This window comes from Vigna radiata, unplaced genomic scaffold (assembly GCF_000741045.1).
Source record: "Vigna radiata var. radiata cultivar VC1973A unplaced genomic scaffold, Vradiata_ver6 scaffold_328, whole genome shotgun sequence".
NCBI lineage: Eukaryota > Viridiplantae > Streptophyta > Magnoliopsida > Fabales > Fabaceae > Vigna > Vigna radiata.
In genome coordinates, this window is record NW_014544175.1 from 185,858 (window position 1) to 196,278 (window position 10,421).

Here is a 10,421-nt window from a genome sequence, read left to right on the forward strand (position 1 = left end):
TCGACCAACAATGCCTACATCCAGTGTCCTTCCAACCCAGGAAGCAAATGCACTATAATGGTTGCGATTTTACAACAAGAAATTTATAAAAGCACCACGCAAAAATATAAATCTCCTCTCTAACCCAAAACCAAAATATAGTTGCACAACAAAGCCAGAATTGCAGCAAGAATCCCCTTTTCTGCAATCTGAACCCACGTCGAACAATCCTCAACGTGTAACCAGCACTCTTCACAAGATGCCAAGCCTATCACAACAGACTTCACAGGTTGCCATCGTTGAGATTGTTGACAACACAAACACTATATCAAACTGGTTTTTGATGATGACAACACACTGCTTAATAACAGTACATATGTTCTAATGCTACATGTTCAGTTGATGTGCTATACTGTTTTGAACAATACCTTTATTGAACATGTTTTGTTATTTTGCATGGATGTTCCTATGATTGACTATGTGTTATATGTTTGGAACATGCTTGTATTGAAATGTGTGTTAAAATGATTTTCATTACTTTTACACATTTCTGAAGAAAAGCTCACAAATACTTTTATGAACTTATATTTGTTGTGACAAAGGTCCAGTTCAGTCGACTACACTGGTAATGGAGTCGACTAAGCTAAAATCTATGTACAGATTTTGTGCATGTGTACTTGATGAGATTTTGAGATGAAAAGAATTTCAAAGTGTTTTTTCATGAGTCGGTCGACAGTGTGAATCACTTATTTGACTGTATTACTGTTATATTTGGAATTCTCTTTTGCCTACTTGCTCCAACGGCTATATTTTCAAAGGTTAGTTATAACTGATTTAATACATTCGACTGTATTAGTAGGCTATTCGACTGAGACTAACAGGAAAACTATAAATAGAAACAGAACACGAATTGTTCTAAGACTTTTGTAATCTAACATTTTCATTAAACTGTTTCAGAGAAAGCTCTCAGTTTCAGAAGCTCCAAGAATTCTCCAAGAAGATGGTGGTGATCTTTCTTGAGAGAGATTCAGATTGAGGAGTCATTTGCGCTTACTGTTTGATGAACATCTGCACAAAGAAGGTGCCTCTGGTTTGATCTTGAAGGCTTGGCATCCTGTGAAGACTGCTGCATTTGACTGAAGGCTTGACAACCTGTGAAGTGTGCTGTGATAGGATTGGCAACCTGTGAAGCGTGCTGTGATAGGATTGACAACCTGTGAAGCGTGTTGTGATAGGCTTGGCATCATGTGAAGAGTACTGGTGACACGTTGAGGATTATTCAACGTGGGTGCAGATTGCAAGAGAGGGGATTCTTGCTGCAATTATGGTTTTTGTGTGCAGCTATATTTGGTTTTGGGTTAGAGAGGAGATTTATATTGTTGTGTGGTGCTTCTATAAATTCCTTGTTGTAAAAACCACAACCATTATAGTGCATTTGCTTCCAAGGTTGGAAGGACACTGGATGTAGGCATTGTTGGCCGAATCAGTATAAAAATTAGTGTTTGATTTTTCTATCCCTGCACTCTTTTAATTCAGTCGACTATATTCGTCTAGCAATCAACTACGTTTTTCCGCTGCATTACATTTTTCAATAACTTGCATTTCAAGGAGAGATCAAAAGCTTTGAACTTTCATACCAAGATTGCGAAAAGATTTGAAATTTGAACTAACACTAATTCACCCCCCCCCCTCTTGGTGTAAAACGAAGCCAACCTGTTTCCTAACATCTTCTGCCAGGGATGCAAAACCTAGAGCCCAAGGGTCCTTTAAATAGCTTCAAATGCGTCCCAAAGTGCGGCCCGGTCCAAAAGAATCAAATCGGAGGAGAATCAGGGCCCGATCCACGTCAAATCACGCTCAAGCGTCATAGGGAGCTCGTCGAAGTGTGAATCAAGGCTCACGTGGCGCTTGGGCGCTAGTTTTCCTCGCCTGGGCTACGAGCGTCCATCGCCCAGGCGACCAGCGGTGATCTTCAGCTCGCTGTTTTCGCGTTCTGGTTGCCTGGGCTTCGCTTGGGCTTTGGTTTTTCTCCCTTCTTGGTGCCTTTTTGACCCCGTTTGAGCTCCATCTTCTTGGCTTTTCGCTTCCTCTTCCAATATTGCTTCAATCTCTGTTTAAAACAAGGGAATTTGTTATAAAACAGTTAAAATCAACCTCAACTCTCTTATTTACACAATTTACTGAAAATATATGAGTTCAAGCAAGTTTCTAAGTCAAAAAGGGTTCTTTTAGTATCAAAATCACATAGCAAAAACGGTATTTTAATCTGTTATCACAACCCCAAACTTAGAACTTTGCTTGTCCTCAAGCAAACAAACTACACTCAGCTTTTCAGAACAATCACTACAATGACTCAATCACAAGAATTCACTTTTATCAAGTTCAACATCAGATCTCAGTCAAGATGTGCAGATTTTTCCATGCATTTAACAGGTACTATCCTTAAGAATGATCAACCAACCAAGCAGAGATGCTATCAGAAATTCAGAGAACTGTTCCTCACCAGGGAAAGTGTGTCACTCAAGCACTCAAAAATATATCACTCAAGCATTCAAAAGTGTCTCACTCAACTCACAGGTGTATGGTGTGGTGTTTCTCTCTGTTGTTACAATGTCACACAAATTAATTTTGCCTTTCATTTAACCATAATCAAACATACTTACAAACAGGTTGTCATCACAAGGGCTTTTCATGGCTTGTAACTTGCTTGGGCTAAGAAGGAAATTAGTTTTTCTGGTCAGCAAAATTCCTTGAGTTAAGAGAGACATTGGTGAATTCTTCTTTCAAGAACAACTCTCTTATCTTTTTCCCAACCTTCCCTTGCAATGAGTGATGAGTCAATATTTTCCTGACTTCACTTAGTTTACTGTGCTAGAATTAATCAGGGAATTGTGCTTAAATGTCCGCTATTTTCCCATTTTTTTCTAATTGTGCTTAATTTGACCAGAAATTCTGATTTTAATTAATTTGAATTATCTGAGCTTATTATTTGCATTATTAATTGTAGGGAAAAATTTGGAAATAAAATTTGGGACATTTGAAGGTTAAATGAGATTGGAGATTAAAAAAATGCACATAAAAGCTCACGGCCCCTTTTGACAAGTGCAACAACACTTTTGCAATTGAATGGATTTTTAGTTTCCACAAAATGATTCATTTTGCAATAGGAATTTAGAAGCATATAGTTCACGGTGACTGCCCAAAGAAAGAAAAGGAATTGTCATCCAAGTTGGCCTTGGAAAGCTGAAACAAAAAGAAGAGATTTGTTGGAGTCAAATTAGAAAAAAGAGAGGTGCATATGGTGATGGTCTTGCTGTACTCCACGCACACTTGATTCAGCGTGTTTTTCTTTGCTGAAAGAAAAGAGAGCATGTTACGGTCCAACTCCCACTTGAGAATTGAAACATGTCACGGCCTGGGCTTCAACAATTACATCCAACAATTGATTCAATGGGCTGAGAAAAAAAAGCACCGGTTGAAATACATGGAAGCAAACAACAGCTGGAACAGAAAATAAAAAAACACACAACAGCTTGAAAAGCACCAACACGGGCTGCACTCCACATCTTCACACGACCCAAAGTGAGAAAGCAAACATCAAGCTTCCAGCAGCACCCACGGTCCACCAAGGGTTTGTTTAATTGAAGTAGACATGTGTGCTTTAAAAAGAGGCGGCCACCACATACACAAGAGAGAGACAACTGCCACTTAGAAGAGAGTTTTTCTTTGAACATTGAAGGAGGATGGAGGGTTACGGTTTGCTGTGATTTATTTCCTTATAGTACAAGACGCTGATTTCATTTCGGTCCAGCTGTTGTTGTCACGTTCTAGGAGCAAGTGTTCATTTTTCTTTAGAGATGGGCACATTTCATTTTGGAATAGGATAGTTGCCACGTCCAACATAGGAGTAGATTCAATTTCCTTTAGAGAAAAGAGTGCTCTGCTTTAACGGTTTGCTAATTGCTTGATTATTTTTCTGCTGCTTTAAAATTGTTCAAGCACTTTAGAATTGAATTTTGATTCCACCTCATGTGTACTTCGATTGCAAAAGCATTCAATGCTCTTCTCCTTAAAGTTTCGTTCCAGCTCTCATGCTTCCGCTTGATAATTGAATATTAAAACCTTTCCTTTTTGTTTCTTACCGTAGCATAGAATGAATAATAAATTAATTGCCGCTAGTTTTTCTTTGTGACTCATAGTTTGCTCGGTTCGATTTTAATAATTTACTTGTGATGTTAGCTTAAGTTAGTTGGTTGGTCATTAACAAAATTACATTGTTTCCTTAAGATTCTTGGACTGTTCTTGTGATTATTCTGCTCTACCTGACATTCTATGAAATCTGACTGTGTTCTTGCAACGAGTATACGCTTAGTTGCCCAGTTGGTGATTGCATCTTCGCTTAATTGATCAATTTGTATAGAACACATTGGATGGAATAGGTGTATTGTGTTCGCTTAGCATGATTAACCTTCGCTTAGTCAGTTACTGATGAAGGTTGAAAAACAGTTATTTTCATATGCCAATTGGGACCAAATTACACCCTTTACTACCGGAATGAGCTTAGAATCAAGCAAAAGTCAATAAATGAGTCTGAAGAGAGTCAAAAGCTGTTTTTAGCGATTTTATGCTTGTTTTGCATTGTTTTGAAGCTAATTTGAGAAAAGTAGAGAATGGAGTTGAAGATACAGGTCGTTGACTCAAGAAAAGAGCAGAAAAATGAAGATTTGAAGAGTCGACGCACCGCCCGGCGGCACACTTAAACCGACGGGCGGTCCAGGACGAGGAGAATGCATGGCGGTTGACGTTGGGCGGACCTGAGGCAAACCGCCCGGCGGTGGCGATTGCCGCCAGGCGGTAGGGCGATTTGTGGCAAACTGCCGGGCGACACACTTAAACCGCCCGGCGGTGGCTCGCTGGACTTGGGCCCAATTTCTGACGCACTCCTCACCTATATATACCCTTATTGCGAATTCAGAATCATTCTTTTGACATGAGAGAACGATCAGACCTAATTTCGCTCTTTTGTGATTGAAGTTGATGGATGAAGTGCTTTTAGGTGGCCAGGGATTCTAGCTCAGAAAGCCTTCTCTCGGAAGGAAGCTAGAGGAGCAATGAAAAGAAGCACTAGGTTGTGACCTTTAAAGGAGTAAAGGCTGGAAATACATCAACATATCATTTCTCTCAAGTTCAAAAGTGCCAAAACAATGGGTACCTCTGTGAATTTATAAATGATTCACAGGGTCAGTGTGTGGCTGATGATGAGCACAAATCCATGGAGCTCATGCCACGAAATATAAGAAAAGTGTGAAAGCTACAGTGCACAAAATACACGTGCCAATTTTGAAGACAATCTCCACAGTTTTGCTTAGCGAAATAGGGGGTGTGTCAAGCAATATTATGCCTTTATTTCTTTGACTCTTCTACCCTTTTCTTTGTAATGGTATGATCCGTGATGGCTTGGACAAGTCTTCTAGGTCCTCTTGACTTCATAGATGACTTTATTAGTGATGGGCTTGGGCCTTGTCTATCACGTTCTAAGTCTTAAAGGGTGTAATTTGGTCTAAATTGACATATGAAAATAATTGTTTTTCAACCGTTATCAATGGCCTTGATCATATGGATCCTGTAAGCAATTAGTTCAATCACAGAAAACTTGGGCAAAATCATTCATGCTTCCAAAGTGATAACAATTATTAAAAAAACAACTCTGAACCCTGACAACGGTCTAAAAACCGTTATTTTCATACTTAAATTTGATAGTAAAACACACCCTTTATGGCTTAGAATGAGCTTTAAATCAAGTAAAACACTTAGTTGTGTCTTGTGAGAGTCAAAAGTCTGTTTTAGCGATATTATGCTTGTTTTGCATTGTTTTGCAGGGTTTTTAGATGAATTAAAGATGGAAGTGAAGCAAGGTGGACTTAGACCCATGAAAGAAGGAGAAAAATGATGAAAAGAAGGGTCAAGCAAGCCGCTGAGCGCCAAAATGGTCCGCTGAGCGCTCAGAGCGATTAGAGGGAAACCGCTCAGTGGCAAAACTGACTGCTGAGCGGTCAAAGCGGCAAGAGGCAAAACGCTGAGCGGTGAATTTAGGCGCCTGGGCGGTTGTCTGTTTTTTTAGTTAGATTCTGTAAATCTTTCTATAATCTATCTGTTATCTTTTTGGGCTTATATATAGCCCTAGTGCGAATTAGAAAGGGATTCTTTTGGCAGAGAGAAACGTCCAGAACTATTCCACACACCTTGGAGGAGGTTCCTTGGATGCTTAGGCTGCATTCAACCAAGTTTAGGGTTATTTCTTCCATTCTTTCATCATATTTCATCTAGATTCACCATGATTATGGTGAACTAAACCCTTTGTTGTTAGGGAACAATGTAATCTTTTGAAACTCTCATATATTTCAAATTCTTATTTATTTCATATGCTTGTCAGATACTTGTTTATCAATTGTTGGGTTCTCATCTATGCTCAATGCTTTTATTGTTTAACTCATTTAGTAAAAGAAGTTTGTCTTTATTGATATGGGAACGTACGATAATGTCATGAACTGGTGGAAAATTCCTTGATTATGCCAATATCACCTAGGGATAGGGGTAGGACGGTCAATTGTATTTGCTTTCGATCGCATTGCATTATTGGTTACTAGGGGAGGCTAGGGATAGCAAGCCAGTAATTAATAATAGGCTCTTTTCACCAAGGGATTGGGTTAAGGGTATACTAGAAAGTTTGCATGGCAATTAGATAAATAAGTGAAGTAAATAAGAAAAGTAGATATATGAGAGTGGATAAGATGAAATTGTAAACCCCAACAACACCATTCATCCATAGTTTCTCAAAACCAATTGAATCAACTGCATTGCATGTTTATTTTTGTTCTTTGCATATAACCACCAAATTTATTCTGTCCTCAAGTCTTACACGATTTGTTTACATGAAAGTTAAGTCCTAAGAGTCCTTTGGGAAAATGATACTCAGACTTACCCGTTTATATTACTTGATAACGATCTGGTACACTTGACAGGGACTTAACAAAGCCCAAAACTCACACAAGTAAACTCCCAAGTTCCAAAATTTAAAAAAACATCCTGCTCAGTATCTCAATCAAATTTTATCTCAAGCACCCGTCTAACAAATTGGGATTTATCACTTATAGCACATCATGCATCATCTCAACCTCAATCAAACACTAGAATCTCATAAAGCAAACCCCATCATAAAATATAGCACAATTGAATCAAAGCAGTTCAGTTCATTCAAGCAGAGTACAATAAAATAAAATAAAAGCAAACATGAAAAAAAATTAAAAAAAACAAAAATTAAAAATTAAAAGCAAAAGTTCAGAGAATTGGGTTGCCTCCCAGCAAGCGCTTCTTTCACGTCACTAGCTTGACCCAATAAGTTCATGTCACATCTTTAATTTTGGTGTCATCTTTTCCTTCAGCACACCAATTGGTCTTCAGCATCTTCATGTTGACCTTCTTGGTTCTCCTAGAAGTAGGTGATTCAATTTCTATCTGCCCATCAGCTCTGAGTTCTTTCATAACCCAGAGCTTTTTGTTGAACTATACAGGCAAGTCCAGTCTCAACCCTTATTGCTCTTTCAAAGGACTTTGGTGAACACCTTCTCCTTTGCTATCTTTTTGCTCTTCATTCACCTGTGACAAAAAACAATTTTTACCTTTCTTCTTTGATTTGGCAGCCTTGGTACCAGTCCCGGGTGCATCTTTAAATGCAGCTTTGGGACTAGTTTTCTTCACTTGAATTTGCTTCCCAATATTGTAGGCATTGAAGATCACCTCCTCTTCTTGGTCCTTGAGAGCTATGGTACCCTCATAAACATTGATGATTACTTTGGTCGTCTTCATGAATGGCTTTCTAAGAAAAATAGGGATCTCCGTATTTTCCTCCATTTCTAACACCACAAAGTCCACTAGGAATCTTAAGTTGTTGATTTGCACCATCATATCTTTTACCACACCATAGGGTCTTTTGGGGGATCCATATGCCACGAGAAGAGACATTCTTGCCGGCTTAACTTCCAAGTCACCAATCTTTTTTAGAACAGTTAAGGGCATTAGATTGATACTGGATCCCAAACCAATTAAGGCTTTTCCTATTTTATTGTTTCCAATGGTGTAGTGAAGCTTCCTCGGCCTTCTACCTTAGGAGGAAGTGCTTTCTGCAAGATCATACTGCAATCCTCCTGCATCTCAGTTGTCTCCTCCATCAGATTTTTCTTTTTCTTGAGGAACTTCTTTAAAAACTTTGTGTATTCAGGAATCTGTTGCAGAGCCTCAATCACAGGAACTTATATCCCTAATTCCTTGGAGATCTCATCAAAACATCCTAATTGTATCTCTTTTTCTCCTTAGGAACACTCTTTAGGATGAATTTTCTCTTTTTTTTCAATTTTTTTGTCTTTCTCTTTTTCTTCTCTTTTTCTCTCAACCTCTTCTCTCTTTTTTTTCTCTCCTTTTTCTCTTTTTCTCTCTCCTCATTCTCGCTTTTTTTCTCTTCTTCTTCTTTCTTTTTTGTGCATTCTTCGTTGAGGTTAACCTCAGTATTAGCCCCAAAGTCTTTAAAAGGCATCTCCTTTAATTGTTGGGCTATTTGGCCAACCTTTATCTCCAAGTTCCTGATAACGGCGTCTGTGCTTTTCTGGGTAGACAAAGTTGCGTGCATGAACTGTTGGAGAGTCTCTTCAAGCCTTGTGGTTCTGTCAAACAAATAGGGTTGTTGCTGCCATTGTTGCTGCTGTTGTGGTGGCCTATTGAATTGTCCACCAATCTGCCCAAATTGACTTGTCCGCTGCTTGGGTGAGATTTCCATTGAACTGGTTGCCCATGTAGTTGACTTCCTCATTAAGATTCTTAGGCACTGCACATTGACCATTAATATGGTCACCACCACACAGCTCACAAAGTTGTTGTTGAACCCGTGCCACACTCTGAGATTCCTTTTGTGGTTGCATCACCTTCTTAGTCAAGATCTCCAATTGTTGAGTGATGATCTTATTTTGGGCAAGCAAGGCATCATAAGCCTGTAGTTGGAAAACTCCTTTAGGTTGGGATGAAGCTCCTCTTTCACTATGCATCTCATTGTTATTGGTAGCCATGCTCTCAATTAATTCATAGGCTTCATCAGGGGTCTTGCATTTGATATTGTCTCCAGTTGAGGCATCCAACATCAATTTAGTTTGTGACCCAAGACCTCCAAAGAAAAGAATGACTATCGTTCCTTCATCAAAACCATGGGTAGGCGTCTTTCTCAGCAGGCTTTTGTATCTATCTCATGCCTGTCCCAAGGCTTCCTCCGTGCTTGCCTAAAAGAAGAGATCTCTTGCTTCCCTTTGTTGATTTTTTTTTTTATTGTGGGAAGTATTTGTTCAGAAATTTTGTCACCGCATCTTCCCACCTAGTGAAACTGTTCTCAAGAAAAGAGTTCAACCATACTTTAGCATTACCTCCAAGAGAAAAGGGGAACAAACTCACTTTTATAGCCTCATCTAGTACCCCATTTATTTTCACAGTGTTGCATATCTCATTGAAGGTGGTCAGGTGCTCATATGGACTTTCATGAGACAGTCCATTGAATTGGTTTCTCTTCACAAGGTGGATCAAAGCAGGCTTCTGTTAACTCTTTGGCAAGTGTACCAAATCGTCTAAAGTAATAAACCGGTAAGACCGGAAATCGTTTCCCAAGAGACTCGTGAAACTAGACAATCGTATAATTTCTAACTAACCTAGACTAAAGAATGTTTCCATAATTTGAGATTTAGTGAAATTAAAGTAACTATAAAACATAAATGATAAAAGTGATCTTAAGCACTCAAACACTTTGAAATGGAGAGATTAGAAATGCAATGGAATGATATTGTTGGGGGTATGATTTCACCTACTTCACTCTTATGCATAGAAAATCACTTCCTCTTCATTGATGTGTTAATGTCAATCTACTAATTTACTCAAACCCCAACCCCTTGGTAGAAAGAGCCTAGACTTCCTCATTAGACTCCAATCCCTTGGAAAACCTAATGATTAATTCCGCATTAAGAAATGAGATTTTAAGACATCCAAAGGTCCTAGTTCTATCCCTAGATACTATTTCCTTTAGGTGTTTAACCCAAGTCAAGGTTTACCCAATATTTCCCAATATCAAGAAACCCTAAATCATGTCATGAGTAGCAACTTCACAACAAGCATTAAGAAAAGGAATTAAACACTAACAATCAATGAAAGAGGTATATATTCATTCAAAACAACATGCTTTACATAAGAGTTTAGTGGTTACATCAATCCCCCAACAATAATGAAACTAGCTCTCCATGAATGGAGAGCTCAAGCTTACAACAATGGTGGAAATGGAAGAAAGAAGAGAACCCAAGGAAGAAGAAGGACTGTTCCCACAACTCCTAGCTCGCTCCAAGAGCTCCCAATCAGAG